The sequence below is a fragment of the Daphnia pulex genome, chromosome 8, assembly GCF_021134715.1.
Source record: "Daphnia pulex isolate KAP4 chromosome 8, ASM2113471v1".
Classification (NCBI taxonomy): Eukaryota; Metazoa; Arthropoda; class Branchiopoda; order Diplostraca; family Daphniidae; genus Daphnia; species Daphnia pulex.
Window position 1 is genome coordinate 13,828,926 of NC_060024.1, and position 21,163 is coordinate 13,850,088.

At 37.1% G+C, this 21,163-nt stretch overlaps 8 long non-coding RNA genes across 15 annotated transcripts; 4 read left to right on the top strand and 4 right to left on the bottom strand.

Moving 5' to 3' along the window:
• Positions 1 to 583: 583 nt before the first annotated feature.
• LOC124201083 lies at positions 584 to 2,919 on the bottom strand. 3 transcript variants are annotated; one of them, XR_006877517.1, is made up of 5 exons: positions 2,598 to 2,919; positions 2,155 to 2,420; positions 1,712 to 1,977; positions 1,269 to 1,534; positions 584 to 1,091 (listed from the first exon to the last, which is right to left on the bottom strand). It is a non-coding gene; the product is annotated as an uncharacterized LOC124201083 (long non-coding RNA). The 3 variants fall into 3 exon arrangements; XR_006877518.1 differs by having other exon boundaries at positions 597 to 647; positions 826 to 1,091; positions 1,269 to 1,977; XR_006877516.1 differs by having other exon boundaries at positions 1,269 to 1,977.
• Positions 2,920 to 3,078: 159 nt separating this feature from the next.
• LOC124201086 lies at positions 3,079 to 4,105 on the bottom strand. Its single transcript, XR_006877521.1, has 3 exons — positions 3,920 to 4,105; positions 3,484 to 3,742; positions 3,079 to 3,306 (listed from the first exon to the last, which is right to left on the bottom strand). It is a non-coding gene; the product is annotated as an uncharacterized LOC124201086 (long non-coding RNA).
• A 1,269-nt stretch (positions 4,106 to 5,374) lies between these two features.
• On the top strand, positions 5,375 to 6,201 carry LOC124201081. The gene is made up of 3 exons (XR_006877513.1): positions 5,375 to 5,495; positions 5,976 to 6,026; positions 6,091 to 6,201. It is a non-coding gene; the product is annotated as an uncharacterized LOC124201081 (long non-coding RNA).
• Positions 6,202 to 10,709: 4,508 nt separating this feature from the next.
• LOC124201071 lies at positions 10,710 to 12,673 on the top strand. Its single transcript, XR_006877483.1, has 4 exons — positions 10,710 to 11,593; positions 11,660 to 11,833; positions 11,892 to 12,138; positions 12,268 to 12,673. It is a non-coding gene; the product is annotated as an uncharacterized LOC124201071 (long non-coding RNA).
• A 535-nt stretch (positions 12,674 to 13,208) lies between these two features.
• On the bottom strand, positions 13,209 to 14,114 carry LOC124201084. Of its 2 annotated transcripts, XR_006877520.1 has the most exons (5): positions 14,025 to 14,114; positions 13,649 to 13,735; positions 13,488 to 13,556; positions 13,357 to 13,428; positions 13,209 to 13,295 (listed from the first exon to the last, which is right to left on the bottom strand). It is a non-coding gene; the product is annotated as an uncharacterized LOC124201084 (long non-coding RNA). The 2 variants fall into 2 exon arrangements; XR_006877519.1 differs by having other exon boundaries at positions 13,649 to 14,039.
• Positions 14,029 to 16,496, top strand: LOC124201069. 3 transcript variants are annotated; one of them, XR_006877480.1, is made up of 9 exons: positions 14,029 to 14,236; positions 14,345 to 14,512; positions 14,601 to 14,746; positions 14,866 to 15,188; positions 15,544 to 15,655; positions 15,714 to 15,793; positions 15,918 to 15,971; positions 16,052 to 16,207; positions 16,269 to 16,496. It is a non-coding gene; the product is annotated as an uncharacterized LOC124201069 (long non-coding RNA). The 3 variants fall into 3 exon arrangements; XR_006877481.1 differs by having other exon boundaries at positions 15,714 to 15,797; positions 16,052 to 16,496; XR_006877479.1 differs by having other exon boundaries at positions 15,549 to 15,655; positions 16,052 to 16,496.
• Positions 16,497 to 16,853: 357 nt separating this feature from the next.
• LOC124201074 lies at positions 16,854 to 19,226 on the bottom strand. Of its 2 annotated transcripts, XR_006877488.1 has the most exons (6): positions 19,009 to 19,226; positions 18,733 to 18,900; positions 18,499 to 18,644; positions 18,057 to 18,379; positions 17,121 to 17,245; positions 16,854 to 17,058 (listed from the first exon to the last, which is right to left on the bottom strand). It is a non-coding gene; the product is annotated as an uncharacterized LOC124201074 (long non-coding RNA). The 2 variants fall into 2 exon arrangements; XR_006877489.1 differs by lacking the exons at positions 16,854 to 17,058; positions 17,121 to 17,245 and adding an exon at positions 17,688 to 17,715.
• LOC124201082 lies at positions 19,131 to 20,036 on the top strand. Of its 2 annotated transcripts, XR_006877515.1 has the most exons (5): positions 19,131 to 19,220; positions 19,510 to 19,596; positions 19,689 to 19,757; positions 19,817 to 19,888; positions 19,950 to 20,036. It is a non-coding gene; the product is annotated as an uncharacterized LOC124201082 (long non-coding RNA). The 2 variants fall into 2 exon arrangements; XR_006877514.1 differs by having other exon boundaries at positions 19,211 to 19,596.
• Positions 20,037 to 21,163: the final 1,127 nt, after the last annotated feature.

Below are 21,163 nucleotides of genomic sequence, written 5' to 3' on the forward strand. Positions count from 1 at the left end.
TCGGGTGTTTCACGACAGATTTCAGACTTTTTGGTCTTAAAAATTACACAAAAAATATGCGGTGCGACCAGAACAAAAATAATTCCATTTACTTAATTAGTTCTCCTGTAATTAATGAAAAACTGCTAAAATAATTGCTGAACGACTAGTGACATCTGGCGGTTGCGACTACAACTTTTTCACTTTCACATCAAATCACCACCAGATGTTATTTATGTTTTGTAGTTATTTGACTAAATGATGGTTATTTTTAAATTCAATTATTGAACTTTATGTGTAAAAATTGGAAAATATGAGTTGATCAAACCAAACGTAAATAACTTGCAAGGATATTGAACTGCGTCAGAAAAATCCCGTTTTAAGACCTAAAAGTCTGTGAAAAAAGCGTGAATTGTGAACAAGTCCGACTTAACAATAGGCCCTGAATTTGTCATTTAAGACAGTTTTCAACTGGCTTACGACTATCCATTCGCGGCGAGCTGATAAGCTTGCTTTTCTATCTTATCAGTTTAAATAATGCACCATATGTCGTTATTCTCACTACGCACTCTTCTTCCTTGCCCAGGAAATCTCTCTAAGCAAAGCTAATCAAGAGTGACTTTCCCTGTCTTAATTGACTGTGTTTGCTAATTACAGCAAGTAATCCGCTAAATAATGAGAAAAACAAACAATAGTAAAATCACTTAAATGGATCTGTTAAAACTCTCACAAAAAAAATTTGCGTTTAGAATAGAAATTTTTTTAATTAAACTTACTAAATCTTGTATATAATATTTTCCTACTTCATAAAACTTCGTTAAAAATAAAAAATAAAAAAAGTCTTACCCGGGTATTGAACAGATGGCGTGCGGCACCGTAGCACAAGGCACAAGGCACAAGGCTCCAGCCACTCGGCCAACTGTTCCTCTTAGATAAGCGTTTTTTTTGTCATTATGTATGCGTATTTTATCAGTTTAAATAATGCACCATATGTGGTTATTCTCACTACGCACTCTTCTTCCTTGCCCAGGAAATCTCTCTAAGCAAAGCTAATCAAGATGGACTTGCCCTGTCTTAATTGACTGTGTTTGCTAATTACAGCAAGTAATCCGCTAAATAATGAGAAAAACAAACAATAGTAAAATCACTTAAATGGATCTGTTAAAACTCTCACAAAAAAAATTGCGTTAAGAATAGAAATTTTTTAAATTAAACTTACTAAATTTTGTATATAATATTTTCCTACTTCATAAAACTTCGTTAAAAATAAAAAATAAAAAAAGTCTTACCCGGGTATTGAACAGATGGCGTGCGGCACCGTAGCACAAGGCACAAGGCACAAGGCTCCAGCCACTCGGCCAACTGTTCCTCTTAGATAAGCGTTTTTTTTGTCATTATGTATGCGTATTTTATCAGTTTAAATAATGCACCATATGTGGTTATTCTCACTACGCACTCTTCTTCCTTGCCCAGGAAATCTCTCTAAGCAAAGCTAATCAAGATGGACTTGCCCTGTCTTAATTGACTGTGTTTGCTAATTACAGCAAGTAATCCGCTAAATAATGAGAAAAACAAACAATAGTAAAATCACTTAAATGGATCTGTTAAAACTCTCACAAAAAAAATTGCGTTTAGAATAGAAATTTTTTAAATTAAACTTACTAAATCTTGTATATAATATTTTCCTACTTCATAAAACTTCGTTAAAAATAAAAAATAAAAAAAGTCTTACCCGGGTATTGAACAGATGGCGTGCGGCACCGTAGCACAAGGCACAAGGCACAAGGCTCCAGCCACTCGGCCAACTGTTCCTCTTACATAAGCGTATTTTTTGTCATTATGTATGCGTATTTTATCAGTTTAAATAATGCACCATATGTGGTTATTCTCACTACGCACTCTTCTTCCTTGCCCAGGAAATCTCTCTAAGCAAAGCTAATCAAGATGGACTTGCCCTGTCTTAATTGACTGTGTTTGCTAATTACAGCAAGTAATCCGCTAAATAATGAGAAAAACAAACAATAGTAAAATCACTTAAATGGATCTGTTAAAACTCTCACAAAAAAAATTGCGTTAAGAATAGAAATTTTTTAAATTAAACTTACTAAATCTTGTATATAATATTTTCCTACTTCATAAAACTTCGTTAAAAATTAAAAATAAAAAAAGTCTTACCCGGGTATTGAACAGATGGCGTGCGGCACCGTAGCACAAGGCACAAGGCACAAGGCTCCAGCCACTCGGCCAACTGTTCCTCTTACATAAGCGTATTTTTTGTCATTATGTATGCGTATTTTATCAGTTTAAATAATGCACCATATGTCGTTATTCTCACTACGCACTCTTCTTCCTTGCCCAGGAAATCTCTCTAAGCAAAGCTAATCAAGATGGACTTTCCCTGTCTTAATTGACTGTGTTTGCTAATTACAGCAAGTAATCCGCTAAATAATGAGAAAAACAAACAATAGTAAAATCACTTAAATGGATCTGTTAAAACTCTCACAAAAAAAATTGCGTTTAGAATAGAAATTTTTAAAATTAAACTTACTAAATCTTGTATATAGTATTTTCCTACTTCATAAAACTTCCTTAAAAATTAAAAATAAAAAAAGTCTTACCCGGGTATTGAACAGATGGCGTGCGGCACCGTAGCACAAGGCACAAGGCACAAGGCTCCAGCCACTCGGCCAACTGTTCCTCTTAGATAAGCGTTTTTTTTTGTCATTATGTATGCGTATTTTATCAGTTTAAATAATGCACCATATGTGGTTATTCTCACTACGCACCCTTCATCCTTGCCCAGGAAATCTCTCTAAGCAAAGCTAATCAAGATGGACTTGCCCTGTCTTAATTGACTGTGTTTGCTAATTACAGCAAGTAATCCGCTAAATAATGAGAAAAACAAACAATAGTAAAATCACTTAAATGGATCTGTTAAAACTCTCAAAAAAAAATTGCGTTAAGAATAGAAATTTTTTAAATTAAACTTACTAAATCTTGTATATAATATTTTCCTACTTCATAAAACTTCCTTAAAAATTAAAAATAAAAAAAGTCTTACCCGGGTATTGAACAGATGGCGTGCGGCACCCTAGCACAAGGCACAAGGCACAAGGCTCCAGCCACTCGGCCAACTGTTCCTCTTACATAAGCGTATTTTTTGTCATTATGTATGCGTATTTTATCAGTTTAAATAATGCACCATATGTCGTTATTCTCACTACGCACTCTTCTTCCTTGCCCAGGAAATCTCTCTAAGCAAAGCTAATCAAGATGGACTTTCCCTGTCTTAATTGACTGTGTTTGCTAATTACAGCAAGTAATCCGCTAAATAATGAGAAAAACAAACAATAGTAAAATCACTTAAATGGATCTGTTAAAACTCTCACAAAAAAAATTTGCGTTTAGAATAGAAATTTTTTAAATTAAACTTACTAAATTTTGTATATAATATTTTCCTACTTCATAAAACTTCGTTAAAAATAAAAAATAAAAAAGTCTTACCCGGGTATTGAACAGATGGCGTGCGGCACCGTAGCACAAGGCACAAGGCTCCAGCCACTCGGCCAACTGTTCCTCTTACATAAGCGTATTTTTTGTCATTATGTATGCGTATTTTATCAGTTTAAATAATGCACCATATGTCGTTATTCTCACTACGCACTCTTCTTCCTTGCCCAGGAAATCTCTCTAAGCAAAGCTAATCAAGATGGACTTTCCCTGTCTTAATTGACTGTGTTTGCTAATTACAGCAAGTAATCCGCTAAATAATGAGAAAAACAAACAATAGTAAAATCACTTAAATGGATCTGTTAAAACTCTCACAAAAAAAATTTGCGTTTAGAATAGAAATTTTTTAAATTAAACTTACTAAATTTTGTATATAATATTTTCCTACTTCATAAAACTTCGTTAAAAATAAAAAATAAAAAAGTCTTACCCGGGTATTGAACAGATGGCGTGCGGCACCGTAGCACAAGGCACAAGGCACAAGGCTCCAGCCACTCGGCCAACTGTTCCTCTTAGATAAGCGTTTTTTTTGTCATTATGTATGCGTATTTTATCAGTTTAAATAATGCACCATATGTGGTTATTCTCACTACGCACTCTTCATCCTTGCCCAGGAAATCTCTCTAAGCAAAGCTAATCAAGATGGACTTGCCCTGTCTTAATTGACTGTGTTTGCTAATTACAGCAAGTAATCCGCTAAATAATGAGAAAAACAAACAATAGTAAAATCGCTTAAATGGATCTGTTAAAACTCTCACAAAAAAAATTGCGTTTAGAATAGAAATTTTTTAAATTAAACTTACTAAATTTTGTATATAATATTTTCCTACTTCATAAAACTTCGTTAAAAATAAAAAATAAAAAAAGTCTTACCCGGGTATTGAACAGATGGCGTGCGGCACCGTAGCACAAGGCACAAGGCACAAGGCTCCAGCCACTCGGCCAACTGTTCCTCTTACATAAGCGTATTTTTTGTCATTATGTATGCGTATTTTATCAGTTTAAATAATGCACCATATGTCATTATTCTCACTACGCACTCTTCTTCCTTGCCCAGGAAATCTCTCTAAGCAAAGCTAATCAAGATGGACTTTCCCTGTCTTAATTGACTGTGTTTGCTAATTACAGCAAGTAATCCGCTAAATAATGAGAAAAACAAACAATAGTAAAATCACTTAAATGGATCTGTTAAAACTCTCACAAAAAAAATTGCGTTTAGAATAGAAATTTTTTAAATTAAACTTACTAAATTTTGTATATAATATTTTCCTACTTCATAAAACTTCCTTAAAAATAAAAAATAAAAAAATTTTACCCGGGTATTGAACAGATGGCGTGCGGCACCGTAGCACAAGGCACAAGGCACAAGGCTCCAGCCACTCGGCCAACTGTTCCTATTACATAAGCGGATTTTTCGTCATTATAAATGCGTATTTTATCAGTTTAGTCCATAATGTATAATATATGGTTATTCTCACTACGCACTTCTCTCTTCTTCCTTGCCCAGGAAATATCTCTATGCAAAGCTAATCAAGATGGACCTGCCCTGTCTTGATTGACTGTATGTCATTTTTATCGAAAATCTTTTTTGTTTTGAGATAAAGAAGACGAAATCCGGACTTTTTGTCCGATCGGAAAATGTTGGTAAAATAAAATATTATTGGTTTATTTATATTTTTAAAAATTAATTATTATTATTAAAGAGGCGTCTACTTTGATACGACAAATGAATTTAATTGAGACTGTTTTGATTGACTCTCTGATTGACTTATCAAAATTTGATTAAACTCCGTCGAGCTAAAATGGCATCGCTGTTAAAACGGAAGTTCGTCTGCATTCTCCACCCTGCCAGTCTGCCACTCTGATGCTGTTCTGAAGAGAGCGTGATTGAAACAGATTGTGGCTGAGTGACCGGCCTTTACAATTTACGTTAACCAGTCGTGGGGAGAGGAGTAGTTTTACAAAGTAGAGTGAAATTGAATTAATTGCCTAAAAAGTTCATTGACGTTAGTATTCTTTTGTTTGTTCTAAATTGCCTGATCTAAAAATCATGTGTTGCTATCACAAGTATCCCGTCCCCTTACGCGTAATTGAAAATGTGTAGGTAGTAACCGATAAAATGTGAGAAAACAGTTAAGCATTCGACATCTCTTAGAATAAGATCTCATCGGTACGAGAGGTGAGGCGTCGATGGTTTCTCTTGCATATGACTTTCAATATCTCCATACTGAAAATGGTGGAACTATTGGGAAATTTTTCGTGTGATTCTTAGCCAATGTTACAGCATCATTTAGCTGATGCACGACAAGACTATACTTTCCAAGTACTGTGTGACTTTTATAATTGTCTGTGCCTTTGGAAGAATCCGTTTAAGAAGAATATCTTGTAACAAGGTTGAACTAGCTGTAGCCACTGTAACCTATTCCTGAAGCTATAGACACAATGCGTGGTTAATATAGCAATTTCTCCAATTTACATGTGGATAGTCATGGATCATAGCTTCACAATGTATAACAAAATATCCCAGCTTAAGAAAAGTTAGTAGCCAATGAGAAAAATGTAAAAGTTAATGGAAGCCTGAATTTTGCCTACACGTTCCAGATTCAAAGGAGAGGGTTGAAATTGATGACCTGATCATTCTCACCCAGCTGATCACTGACTTTCTATTAAATACTTTTTAACAATCAATCTTTTTATTATTATCCAGTAAAATTTGTGTATTTCTAGAATGAAAGTGTAAAGAACAAATTCAAATTGAGACTAATTTACTGTTTTATTTCCGAAGTTGTTATCCTAACTGCTGTGCAATCTTTTTTTGTTCCAGTTTGAAGGTGTGCCAACATTGGGGCTCACCACCGCATCCCGCGTGAATTTGTCTACCCTTTTCAACAAGCAGTTGGTGACCAAACAGCAGTAAAGTTAGACGGTTGGCTGACTGCAATTTCATGATGGAGAATGCCACTATGTCTTCCACAGTATCTAACGGGTATGTATCTGACAATTTCCCTTGTATTTGTTTGGAAGTGCCAAGTGTGTGTTGTTTGGCTCTTTGTTATACCAGCCCCAGTTGGGAAACAAATTTGTTCAGTGAGGATCGATAGAATTCTGAGATATGTGAGATTAGACTGGCTTTCTTGTCAGATCATTTTAGCGCTTCGTATTTTTGCTTCTCATGAGTTATCCATTTAATTTTTAGTACAGCATTGATTTATTCATAACTAATTGCAACTGAATGAAAGACGAGACTAGATAGAAAATTTTCAAATCGACAACTTTTGTATTCAGAATTACGATCAACGTATCAGCGACTTAGCAGCAACAATCAAGAGAATTTAGAGAATCGAAATTCGGTTAATGAAGAATCTTGTGAACCTTGTTCTTGAGTCGGAATCTAAAGGCGTCCCCGATCGTTTGGGACGGACACATTCCTTTCAACCATCGACTATTAGGCCTCGGCCACTTTCCTGGCTTACCTTTGAGTTGGGGCGATTTTTTGGCTTGCAGGAAGCTGCGATGGACGGTAGTGACGCGGCGAGCTGTTAATGCAGAGAATTGCTGATTGGCCTGGTCTCTGGATGCGATGAGGCGATCAAGGCGTTTCTGGACGCGTGCGGCTGCTTCTGGACAGTGAATCGCTGTCAGGATATAAACACAATCCTTTAAGTATATTTCCCAATTATAGAAGACGTTCTCTTGCATATCATGACTTACCGCATGCCGCCCCTCCATCGCTCCTTCCAGTCTTGTTATCAATTCATCTTCATCTTGCGTCCCGGGCGGAACGAAAAAGCAGTCTGCGCTGCATTTGTCCAAAATGAACTTACTCAGCTCATATGCGTCCAACACGGAAGTCCAATTCGCTCTGATGTTATTTGAATCGATGAATGTGCGAAGATTCGGCGCCACATCTTGAAGAAAAGTGTCAAACACTATGTGCCCAATCGCTATGGCGGCCGATCGTTTGGAGGATGTCCATTTAGTCGTCTGTTCCGAAGCCATACTCATGAAAATAGTGTTTTTCGACACGGTGTAGGGTCGTCGTCCGTGCGAGGAAAGTAGACGCGTCTTCATTTTTCGTAACTTTTGGGCTAGCGACTTTGCCCCAATCATGTTCGCAACTGCAATCCAAGCTCGTAGAAACTGCTGCCATTCCCTCCAGACAACGGGTAAAACACCGTGGAAGACGGCGTTTCTGCCATAATTGGCCTTACGTAGTGTTGCGGTAGCGACTTCCACTCGACGTTTGGTTGTTCCAAAGAAATTCGGTATCTGTTGATTATAGTCAATCATTTTCTTGAGAAGGGTGGACGTGTCTTGATATTTGCGAGGGGCCAATCCCCATGACTTGAGAAACTGCTTTAATTCTCGTTTGAAAAGGAGGAGGGCTCTAGCCAAATGTTTTGTAATAAAAATGGCTTTTTTTTCTTGAACGCGGGTAAGCCTGTTCAGTGCAAGTTTCTTCCTTTTCGACAACTTTCCCCTGCGGGCTCCATTTCGGTTCTGCTGTTCTGTTACCATATTTGTATTTCAAAGTTAAAGCTGGAGGTTTCTAGTAGAAGATGGAAGATCTATCATTTAACTGAACTTTCCATTAACTGCCGGTCTTTATCAAGGTTTGGGTGTGTCGTAGGTTGTTAGCAACCGCCAATCGGGCTTGTTTTTGCATAATTTGATTTGATTTAAAATCTATTGACTTTAAATGATTACTGCTAATGAAATAACCACATAATTACAAACAATGATCAATTATTATGATACTGATATTGTTTCTCCTTAATTAAGAATTTCTACTCTTACGTTGAGCAGTCCTGAATTCAACCCCTCTCTATTCGAGTTCTATTCTAAACGAATTTTCATGTCACCCCCGATGGTTGATTGATCAACATAAAAGTAGAAATTTCTTAATAAAGGAGAAAAAAACACCAGTTACATATTATTAATTTCGTAATATTATAGATTTGAAGCTTAAAGAAAAAAATATTTAGTCACAAATCATAGTGTAAGCTGTGATTAATGTTCATGTTGCTTGTGTATTAAAGTGAAGTCGAGGTTGAGTAAATAATTATTTTTATTTCACTGACAATTTAGCTGTTTAAATTTTTCAAAAAATACTGATCTAGGCGGAGTTATTGTCATAGAGGGAGGACGTCGTAAGAAGGCAGTATGGGGTCCCATTGATTTTTAAGATTCGTAACTTGGTAACTTCAACAAGGAAGGCAAAGAAAACAGTGGCTGGCACAATTTGATAGTGGAGCGAAAAATTTATGCTGATATCAACACGACGAATTTTGCTGCAGTTTCTAGATCGATTGCCTTTTTACAAGATAAACTTTAATGAGTGGACCTCATGCCGCAGGACAGCGCCTTTGTCCAGTCTTTTTTTTGGGGGGGGGGGGGGGGGTTTTCGAACGGTCTCAACAGCGTTGGAATCGGCGGGAAGTTTTTTCCGCCAGGGTAAATGCCTAAATGTCAAACCGTCTCTGTTATGTTCACTCTCAGTGGACCCCAAACGCTACCTCACGGACGTATATTTTCTTGCTTCCCTGACACCTTTCCCCCTTTTGAATTCCGCTCCTTTTACCCGAATGTGATGTCAGTGAGGATTTTATTTTATTTTTTTAATGGGAGCAACAACAGGGACTACAAAGTGAGATCGGTGTGAATGCCCAGCCGCCCGTATGGCTGTCGATGTGGATCAATTATTAGAAATAAACACTGTTGATCAATTACAGTGAAGAAGCGAAACAATGAGACCTTTCATCTCCATGGGAATTGAACTAACCACCGACCTTGTAAGTCTGTTCTATCGAACACGAGCTGCGGACATCGAGAAACTAAGGTTTGGTCTGATTTGTTATATAGATATTATGTATGTTATGTTGTAGGTACTGATAAGATTGGTGATACACATTTGTTATATTTGACAGTATGTAGGTAGAGAATCCGTTGGCTTTTATCAAACTTGCTGGTCTAGAAGGAAACGTACCTCGCTTGGAACACATCTTTGTCTACAACCTCCAGCAATAACATTTCAACTTGGAACGACTCGACGGCATGAGCGAACTGAGCGTTTGTCATCTAATCACGGATAGCTGTGATGTTGATTTTTTAAAATCAAAACTTTGTCGTTGGTTGATCCCTTATTTACGTCGACTGGATACCCCTACAGCCTGATCGTATCAAGGAGTTATTACGAGGCTTACTTACGTATCAGGCCAGCCCGATTGTCGTCGACGCAAACTTTCCAAGCCCTGGAATGCATATGCCTGCCAGAAGAACGACCAACTTGTAGTGGACATTACATTTTTCGATTGCTAGCCTGAGCGACCGCCTGGCTCCAAAGCAGATTCCCTACTTACCCATTTACACCATCAGTTGGATTAGCTCCAATCTCATTTAGAGGCAGCTAATGTTTTATTGTTGTCTGTAAGTGGAGTGTCTTTTCAGTCCGTTTCACTCCTCAACAAAAGAGCTATAGATTAACATCCTATTCTATAATGTCTGTAATGCTTTTGAAAAATTATCCTATGCAACTAACTTTCCCAAGTAACTAATTCCTAAGAAACATTCCTACTCTTATAGAGAGAAAAAAAAACAGTGATTTTAATCTGTAATTAATCTAGGAATTCATATTTTGAAAAACAAAAATTATATATTGGAAGAGTTGCAAAATATATTTTATTAGACGGCCGAAATTGGCAACGCCAACCACTCATCTTCCACCAAAGAACGTTTGGCGTTTTCTGCTGTCTGCACTCTGCAGTCTCTGCTGTTCATTTGCAGATTTGCTCCTAGGACTTCGAAAGGTGTAATGAGAATTTGCTGTTCGTCGCGTCAAACTTTGAAGAAAATTTATTGAAATCGTAGATTTAATTCATAGATCTAGAAAAGGTAACAAGGATTTTATTTGTTAAACAAGTATATCAAATAGAAGATGTTTACTTAAAACATTTCTGGCTGCATTACAGTGGGAAGGAAATTCCATTACCATCACGTGATCGATCCAGGTCGACGGTTCGCCAGATCTCCGTGGATTCCAACAAGGTAACTGGAAATTTAGCTGTCCAATTATTGTCCTTTGGAAAATGTGTATCTAAATGTGTGACTTAATTGCAGTGGTTTCTATTAATGTCTTACCTTGGTATGTGGTTGATGGCAATTGAAGTAAACCTTATCTACTTGCCTGTGTGGGAAGACTAGCAAACAGGTAAATTGAGTTGAAATTGTAGTTTTATTCAATATTTATCGAGTGAATTGTTTTCTAATGGATCTTCCTAGTTACAAATTTTCTCTAGTCCATTACCTGGGTGATTTTGTTTTGATCTTTATTTAAGTAGAACAATATCTTCATCAATTTAAGCTTGAACTCTTTAATTTATTCTGTTGGGTTGTGCCAGTTGATGCTCCCTTTAGTGTAGCGTTTCACTTTAAACTAATAACATTTTAAAAATTGTATTATTTCACTTTGCTTTGAAGCAGGTGGTTGGTGTTTGTTGGAGCAGTCTCTGGTAAAGCAATCTAATGTGCTTGCTGTTCTCAGCTTTTCATGGTGCTGACATTTTGGCATGGTTTCACTTGATTTGTGTCTGCTCAGTGTTTGTGTGTATTTTATTGATAAGTATTTTTGGGTTGATATTCAGAGAAAACCAAAAATGTTGAGAACATAGAAGACCATGTCCTGCCAAAGAAATCTGTCATTCTGTCCTCCAACCCACTAAATGTGGTATGGTATCACGTCAGATTTGTTAAGTTTGCATTCCCTTCTTGCATCCTAAGAAAGGTTACCATTTTATTGAAACATAGGCATGCTTTATTTTACCTAACTTCCGTTCTTGCCTCTTAGCATGTGTTCAGGCATGTTTATTGTTCATATTGTTAGTGGTTTATTTCTTACATTCATAGCATTTTCCACTTCGGAATGAAAAGCATGCAACCAATTTCCATTTTCCAGCTCCAGACAGGTATCAGTATGCCTTGCATAAGGTAGCTTATGTCCTCCGGCCGCCAGGTGGCGCGAGCGTCGCGTCAAAACTCGGGACATTTTCACATTTTCCAGCCAACTGAAAATGTCTTCCAAATTCATCATGGTCATAAAAACTAATTGGTAATTCTAGTTTGAAACTTTTTCTTCAATTTACTAAATGTTACATATTAATGTGTGATTCTATAGGCAATGCGTAATCCATCCTCCTGTAATTTCCTTTTGGCGAAATAATCTGATCACGTGGGCCAAAACTGCTGTCCATTTTGCCGAATGCCGTCTAGGCGTCTATTGTTACCTGTACCTGCTGTACGAGTTTGCTGTACGTCTCGTCCCGTGAAGAAGCACTTCAGACCAATTTAAGTAAATTTATTGATCAATATCCCTGCAATAATGCAATAGATTTTAAAGATTTTATTAGTTTATGTTCAGGTCTCAGACTGCTTTGCTGATATATTGCAGAAATCGAGAACACAGCCAAGTCAGAGCTACATTGATGTTGTGGGACCACTTGCTACTAAATTACTTCTTGCCTAAACATGTAATAAAAAAAAAAACCGTAGTTTTTTCAGAGTACTTGACTTGAAATTGTGTCTCATGTTGCCAAAAATATGTCTTCTCCTGCTCTACATAGCATCCTATGAACAGATAACAGCATAGTGGACAAGGTAATAATGTTTGTGTATTCATTGAACTTGCAGTAAGATGTGGCTAACTTTCTTCATTAACTTTAAAAAAGTCCTTTGATGTCATTAAATAATTTCTGTCTGAAACTCAATCTGTCTTTTTCCCTGTAGGTTTCGATAGCCATTTGACGTTGACGGTGTCAATGGAGATGCTGAATTTCACAATTCAACTCTGCCAAACAATTTTTCACATGGCCTGAATCTGAAGATTAATTTAAGTTGATTTTGTTTCTAGATTATGCTCCCATAGCTGCTGTCTAATTTGATACGTTGTTGCAGCCATATGCTGGTAAAAGACTTTTTGCATAAAGTTCAACTGTGATTGTACCTTGATGATGGTTTCATGTTGCGGAAGTTTTAAACAGTATGTTAAATTGTCCTTTTGCCAAATAATAAACAAATCATCGCGATCGGGAAAGCAACGAGGAGGTGGGAGGGAGACTTAAATATTTAAAAGAAATGTTGAGGTGTTTTGTCGAAGAAATTGACTCGGTAATTATAAATATCTTCAACTTTATTAATCAATAATCTTATAAACATACACATATACATTTATTCCTTACACCATATAACCACATTTCTATGAAATATATTGATAAATAATCCTGTTACATAACTCTCCTGCTCATAACTACTTATTCATGAATAATAACATAATAAACAATATGCTTCAAAGCGAAATTTTCCTTGTTTCATGCTAGCTAAATAAATAATCTAACATAAAATGAAATAAATTATATACTGCTGAAGTTGAAATTACCAAACGCAGATTTCCATTAGTTGTTAGGCCTCGCACATCCAATCTAGATAGGGGGAGACTACCTTGATTGACTCTGCCCAGAGAGATTACCCGGACAAGGAAGAAGAAAGAAGAGTGCGAGGCAACTTTTGCTTGGGATCATAGTAGACTGCCTGATTAGACTCTTGTCCCTCCAAAAATTTTCCTCAGAACATGAACCGTCCAAGTCCCCGTTCGACCAGAGCCCTCCGTAGGTGGTTAGTTAGGGAAACGGGGCCACAGAATAGAAGGGAGCCCATGCACTTGTAATTTATCTACATCTACCTAATTTATTGTTATTGATCGAAAGCAAGCTCTTCTTTAACCGTCAACTTCTATAGCACGATGGCGAAGGGTTAACCTGAAATGAAAGAAAATGACTAACTAAGAATGCAGTAAAAAAAAAGATAATGAGAAGATACCTGGAATAAGTTCAACATCTCTCGGCATATTCCACTAGTGGATAAGGTCTGGAACAGCGGCGAGAGATTAAACTAAAAAGTGTATTTAGATGTCAATTTTAAAACAAGATTGCAGTGACAGCAAGCAATACCTCAAATGAATCAATTGAAAGGAACCACAAAAAGGAAGAGATCTCCGGTAAGTTCTTGCAATTTATCATCTAGAAAAATCAAACAGAAACCTCAAGACAAACACAATGAATTGTAGGTGTAGAAAATGTTATTAAGTTGACATGTTCAAACTGCAGCTCACCAATATTAAAATGGGAAGAGAAAGTCAATGAAGTGAAATGACAAGTTCTTTGATTAATTTGAGATTCACCATTTACAAAACGTGCATCTGAAAGACAAGATAAGAAATTTTGTAAGATTACTGTGATATTACAATTATTGATTCCATTTTTAGCTGCAGGATTAATGACAGCTTAGAATTCCTGTGGCCAGCTTCAACAATGGTCGTCATTACGTGGCAAATGATGACAAATAAACTGGTCAATATGTGTGAAAACATTTAGTTAACATACTACCAAGTTCCTTCAAATTTTAGTTTCAAAAACATAAATGTTAACTTATGCTGAATATTGATTTCACTTTTCGAATTCTTTCAATTTCCACATTTCAGCTCCTACCTCGGGACCATGTTTGGGAACATTCATCTCGTCTGCATGAAAGCACTGGCATCATCTAGTGGTTGTTTTTAACGATTCAGACGATTATCCAGTGTGCCGCTAGATGATGTTGGTATTGTTTTTTAAAATGGCGAAATGTGTTAAAAGTTATGTCATCTTCTGTATTCGAATTTTCAATGTTTTACTGCCCAAAATCAAACAATTATTTACATGTAAGATTATTGTGATTATTCTATCTACATAGTAGCAAATTTTCTATAATTCACTCTCACTGTGTACTTGACCAATCGACTAATTGTGTACTGTACTTGGAATTCTAGACAATGTACCTGCCGTCTAGTCATCAGATTAAATGTGGACCCCATTTAAAGAAAAAATTGATCAGCACTTCCTAAACTCACAGCTTCATCTGCATCATCCTCTCACATCGTAGACAAAACTTCAAGCTGTTTTGCCCAATAGTTGTGGCATTGGACCTATGGTTACAGGTAAAAAGCATAACTTTCCGATTTTACAACCTCGTCATCCATCAATGCAATAAAATAATCTCAAAATTCACACCCATTTGATTAACAGGTTTGTTCTTGCCTGAAAGATGTTTACACCTTTGAACACTTGACGGTGTTGTTGCGTCATGAAATTGTATTGCTGCCATTCCCTGTATCTCCCACTTCACAGAGCTCTGCAAGAAATGAGTAATAGGAAGCCTACAACAGATTGAGGTAAAGGTGGGCTTCCATGTTCTTGCTGTATCATGTAATAAACTTTGTATTCCACCTTGGTCATGGGTATTTATGGGCCTCACTGCAATGTTAAAACCTTTTTCTGTTCTTTGCTTTAGGAATTAAACAATTAATAGGTTCCGTGATATGCCATTGGATTTCGCGAGTAGCCGCCAATGTCAAACTACAACGCAGTTTCTTTATTGGAATTGTGTGGTCCTGGCACAGAAATCCTTGATGCTGGCCTTTGTTCATAACAGAAGAGTGACTTCTACCACTTTTCTGCTCCATCCTAATCTTCGCTACCCACACTCATCTAGCTTCTCTGCATATTATGCTGCTAAACAATTTGCCGTACTTCACTGACGAGTTAGACTAGTCGCTTCCGTCCGCAGCGACACATGTACTGTCACTTACCACGGGATTATGCCCAGATACGGAGGTACCCGACAATTGACTTATTTTCTTAGATCATCTACTAGTAATCTACCTGCGTGTTAAACTCTGTGTCTGTGTAATAATTCCAAAATCAGGCCCTTCTTGCGCGCAAACGAAGTGTTACTTAGACGTTGTTTTTTTCTAATGCTAGATGGATTTTCGATAATTTTCAGCTGTCAAAACAGTCAGTTCCAGTTACTTTGCAAATCTCTTTAAACATTTATCGGCAGCTGTTGTGTGGAAAATTTTTAGTGAAAACTGACGATAACTATTCCACCAACAAAGCTCACTTGTTAGATTTTTAAAAATGAGTTTTTTTTCTACTTCCGGTTTATTTTCCGAAACTTCTACTATCTAAGCTCAGATTGGTGATACTCAAACTCAACCTTAACTTCAAGTGTCAAGTGTCAAGATTGGAGTTGTTTAGATTGGAGTGCAATTAAAGCTAACCCGGCTAAACATTGAACAGAGGTAAGTTATGTTATACATGACTCTTTCAAGAAAACTTTACTAATAACTTATTTTAAAGAATGCAGTTTAATATAAGCTACTAAGCAACCATAATCAGACAAGGATTTAACACCAAAAGAAAGTGTGGTGTTTCTTTTGGTTAGTAAGTTCACTCCATTTTTCTTTTATTTAGCAGACAAATGATGTTATTAATATTGTTACCATAACATTGACATGTTGTAACATTTCAAGTGTGAATAACCTTTGCCTTTTTTTCATTTAGGGACTTTCAATAAGGATGGAGTCGGTACAATTGTATAATTAAGGAATAATTTGGGTAATTTGGTTATTTCAGATAATATATAGTGATTTGATTTTATACAATTTTTTTTTTTTTTTTAAATTGGTGATCTTTAGGCAATGGCGCAATGCTATTCTTTTTTGACACAGCACAGAATTTACAACACTTCAACCAATTTTGACATCTTCGAGGCAGAGGGCTAGATGCCCACCCCATTGGCATTTCCATATCTCTGACATTGTTTGAAAACTTCGTAGGCTGATTACTTTGCAGTAATTATCATTGGGCACTTCACAAAGTGTTCACATTTACTTCATTGACAACTTTTTTTAGGCCTGCCCCTGTACCTACACTGACTTTGCAGAGATTTGGATAGATGTGTTGCTGTTTCAGAGGTTTTCTGTTAATTCAAACATATTTTTAATATATTTTCCTTCATAAATAGTAAAAGTTTTTGAAAACTGATATTGTATCCAAATTCTTATCCATATCCATGTAATTGTGTTTGATTTTACGGTGGGGTTCGATTAGATAGTGAATAATAAATAACATAAAGATTAATTTTGTAAGGAATTGCTTATATTGTCCCACCTCCACCCACAATTCCTCCACATTTTACAAACATAACATGACATGAATACGTACACATATACACACACATACACTTAAGTTAACCCGTTGGCTGCCACGCCATACAACCCGTAGGTTGTTTTCTACTATCTACGCGCCACGTCTGAAGGATCCATGGCCAAGGTGGGACTTGCCATTGCTGACAAGTCCGGGCTGACACGGTGACAGGAGAAGATGGAATGCACAACCTCTAGAATCCATCACCGCATCGACAAGGGGGAAGTCCCTATGGTGCATTGCCTAACAGGGCCTTTCGGCGAATCTGGGGCTGGTGCGACTGTCCGACCCCGCGGCATGTAAACCACGAGAACGAACAGCGCGGCCCGTGCTAAGGAGCTAGGGGAGAACAAAGGCGTGGCAGCCAACGGGTTAACTAGCAAAACATATACCAGCAATAAATGATGATCCACGTTGAACCGCTCGTAAATCTGCCAGGAAGTTCTTGTAGTGGGACCCATAGCGATCGTGTCTCTGACCACATGATGGGAGACATCTAAATTCGATAACAAATCAAGTAAGATTACTATGAACGAAAATATTCTATCGTCATATCACCTTAGGTTGTTAGTTGGTGTCCACGAATAATGAAGAAAAATAAAAAGCTGCTGCTGTTCCGTTGATTTTTTTCAGATACCGGCAACCTTCTGGTGTCCATCTTCTCAACGTCTTCTCTGCATTACCTGAATAAAGACAAAACAATTCTTATTAAGTGACATGACAATGAAACTTGCAGATAGGTAACATTGATCAGGTTTTTTGGCTCAAAACTTTAACAGCGCGATTTTATTTGCTTAAATCCTAACTAACGATACTCAGAACTGTACATGTAACAAAGTTCACTTTCTGGTTTCATGCAAATTTTCCGGAAGTATACCGGAAGTATGCAATAGCTCCTCAACTGTTGGGCTGTCTTCAAATCAAACCAGATATTCGTGATCCCCATGAAATTAAGGGTCGATTTGATATGTTTCAAACGAAATCCAAAATTTGGCCAAAATCGAGAATTTTCCTGAACTATAGTTGAGGAAAGTTTTCGAAACCGGAAGTACGCGTACGTAAAAATAAAAACATATACTTTACCACAAAATTGACGAGGATCACGAATATGTGGTTCTTTTGTGCGTCGAATGAATATTTACTGAACTACTGACTGAAATGAGAAAACCGGAAGAAGAAAAAAAAACTCATTTTTAAAAATCTAACAAGTGAGCTTTGTTGGTGGAATAGTTATCGTCAGTTTTCACTAAAAATTTTCCACACAACAGCTGCCGATAAATGTTTAAAGAGATTTGCAAAGTAACTGGAACTGACTGTTTTGACAGCTGAAAATTATCGAAAATCCATCTAGCATTAGAAAAAAACAACGTCTAAGTAACACTTCGTTTGCGCGCAAGAAGGGCCTGATTTTGGAATTATTACACAGACACAGAGTTTAACACGCAGGTAGATTACTAGTAGATGATCTAAGAAAATAAGTCAATTGTCGGGTACCTCCGTATCTGGGCATAATCCCGTGGTAAGTGACAGTACATGTGTCGCTGCGGACGGAAGCGACTAGTCTAACTCGTCAGTGAAGTACGGCAAATTGTTTAGCAGCATAATATGCAGAGAAGCTAGATGAGTGTGGGTAGCGAAGATTAGGATGGAGCAGAAAAGTGGTAGAAGTCACTCTTCTGTTATGAACAAAGGCCAGCATCAAGGATTTCTGTGCCAGGACCACACAATTCCAATAAAGAAACTGCGTTGTAGTTTGACATTGGCGGCTACTCGCGAAATCCAATGGCATATCACGGAACCTATTAATTGTTTAATTCCTAAAGCAAAGAACAGAAAAAGGTTTTAACATTGCAGTGAGGCCCATAAATACCCATGACCAAGGTGGAATACAAAGTTTATTACATGATACAGCAAGAACATGGAAGCCCACCTTTACCTCAATCTGTTGTAGGCTTCCTATTACTCATTTCTTGCAGAGCTCTGTGAAGTGGGAGATACAGGGAATGGCAGCAATACAATTTCATGACGCAACAACACCGTCAAGTGTTCAAAGGTGTAAACATCTTTCAGGCAAGAACAAACCTGTTAATCAAATGGGTGTGAATTTTGAGATTATTTTATTGCATTGATGGATGACGAGGTTGTAAAATCGGAAAGTTATGCTTTTTACCTGTAACCATAGGTCCAATGCCACAACTATTGGGCAAAACAGCTTGAAGTTTTGTCTACGATGTGAGAGGATGATGCAGATGAAGCTGTGAGTTTAGGAAGTGCTGATCAATTTTTTCTTTAAATGGGGTCCACATTTAATCTGATGACTAGACGGCAGGTACATTGTCTAGAATTCCAAGTACAGTACACAATTAGTCGATTGGTCAAGTACACAGTGAGAGTGAATTATAGAAAATTTGCTACTATGTAGATAGAATAATCACAATAATCTTACATGTAAATAATTGTTTGATTTTGGGCAGTAAAACATTGAAAATTCGAATACAGAAGATGACATAACTTTTAACACATTTCGCCATTTTAAAAAACAATACCAACATCATCTAGCGGCACACTGGATAATCGTCTGAATCGTTAAAAACAACCACTAGATGATGCCAGTGCTTTCATGCAGACGAGATGAATGTTCCCAAACATGGTCCCGAGGTAGGAGCTGAAATGTGGAAATTGAAAGAATTCGAAAAGTGAAATCAATATTCAGCATAAGTTAACATTTATGTTTTTGAAACTAAAATTTGAAGGAACTTGGTAGTATGTTAACTAAATGTTTTCACACATATTGACCAGTTTATTTGTCATCATTTGCCACGTAATGACGACCATTGTTGAAGCTGGCCACAGGAATTCTAAGCTGTCATTAATCCTGCAGCTAAAAATGGAATCAATAATTGTAATATCACAGTAATCTTACAAAATTTCTTATCTTGTCTTTCAGATGCACGTTTTGTAAATGGTGAATCTCAAATTAATCAAAGAACTTGTCATTTCACTTCATTGACTTTCTCTTCCCATTTTAATATTGGTGAGCTGCAGTTTGAACATGTCAACTTAATAACATTTTCTACACCTACAATTCATTGTGTTTGTCTTGAGGTTTCTGTTTGATTTTTCTAGATGATAAATTGCAAGAACTTACCGGAGATCTCTTCCTTTTTGTGGTTCCTTTCAATTGATTCATTTGAGGTATTGCTTGCTGTCACTGCAATCTTGTTTTAAAATTGACATCTAAATACACTTTTTAGTTTAATCTCTCGCCGCTGTTCCAGACCTTATCCACTAGTGGAATATGCCGAGAGATGTTGAACTTATTCCAGGTATCTTCTCATTATCTTTTTTTTTACTGCATTCTTAGTTAGTCATTTTCTTTCATTTCAGGTTAACCCTTCGCCATCGTGCTATAGAAGTTGACGGTTAAAGAAGAGCTTGCTTTCGATCAATAACAATAAATTAGGTAGATGTAGATAAATTACAAGTGCATGGGCTCCCTTCTATTCTGTGGCCCCGTTTCCCTAACTAACCACCTACGGAGGGCTCTGGTCGAACGGGGACTTGGACGGTTCATGTTCTGAGGAAAATTTTTGGAGGGACAAGAGTCTAATCAGGCAGTCTACTATGATCCCAAGCAAAAGTTGCCTCGCACTCTTCTTTCTTCTTCCTTGTCCGGGTAATCTCTCTGGGCAGAGGCAATCAAGGTAGTCTCCCCCTATCTAGATTGAATGTGCGAGGCCTAACAACTAATGGAAATTTGCGTTTGGTAATTTCAACTTCAGCAGTATATCATTTATTTCATTTTATGTTAGATTATTTATTTAGCTAGCATGAAACAAAAAAAATTTCGCTTTGAAGCATATTGTTTATTATGTTATTATTCATGAATAAGTAGTTATGAGCAGGAGAGTTATGTAACAGGATTATTTATCAATTTTTTTCATAGAAATGTGGTTATATGGTGTAAGGAATAAATGTATAGGTGTATGTTTATAAGATTATTGATTAATAAAGTTGAAGATATTTATAATTGTCGGTAAATTCGTTCGACATTGACTGTGTGCGACCTCTATATTTCAGCTGCTTCTCAGCAAACAAAAGAACAACAAAAACGGGGGATAGGTGAGAGATGGCGCTCAGGTGGGCGGACCTTTCTCTTAGACACATCAGATCTCTTTTCGCTCTCGTTGTGCAAACATCATGTCGGATCCCGAACAGTCAAGCGATTCTAGCTCAAATTCTAGTAGTTCAGGCTCCGACTCATCAAGAAGAGGAGGCGTAAAGAAATTTCGTCTCTCAAGTGAAAAGTCAGCTAGTTTGGCCGACTGGGTCGTATCGGGTTTAGATGACACTCGAGCGAAAAGTGCTAGAGAGGCCTTTAGACCCAAGCTAAAGAAGAACGCCGACCTGCTGATCAACCCCAATCTAGATGATGCATTCTACATCCGGCTGAAGGCAGTTAAGTCATCTTCGGCAGCCAAGGTCAACATCGACCCAATCGAGAAAATCTACAGAAATCAAACCTTCAAGATCCTTGACTTAGTCAAGCCCATCATGTTTCTAGCAAGTCGGCTCAAGAAAAAGAAGAAATCCCGAGCCGA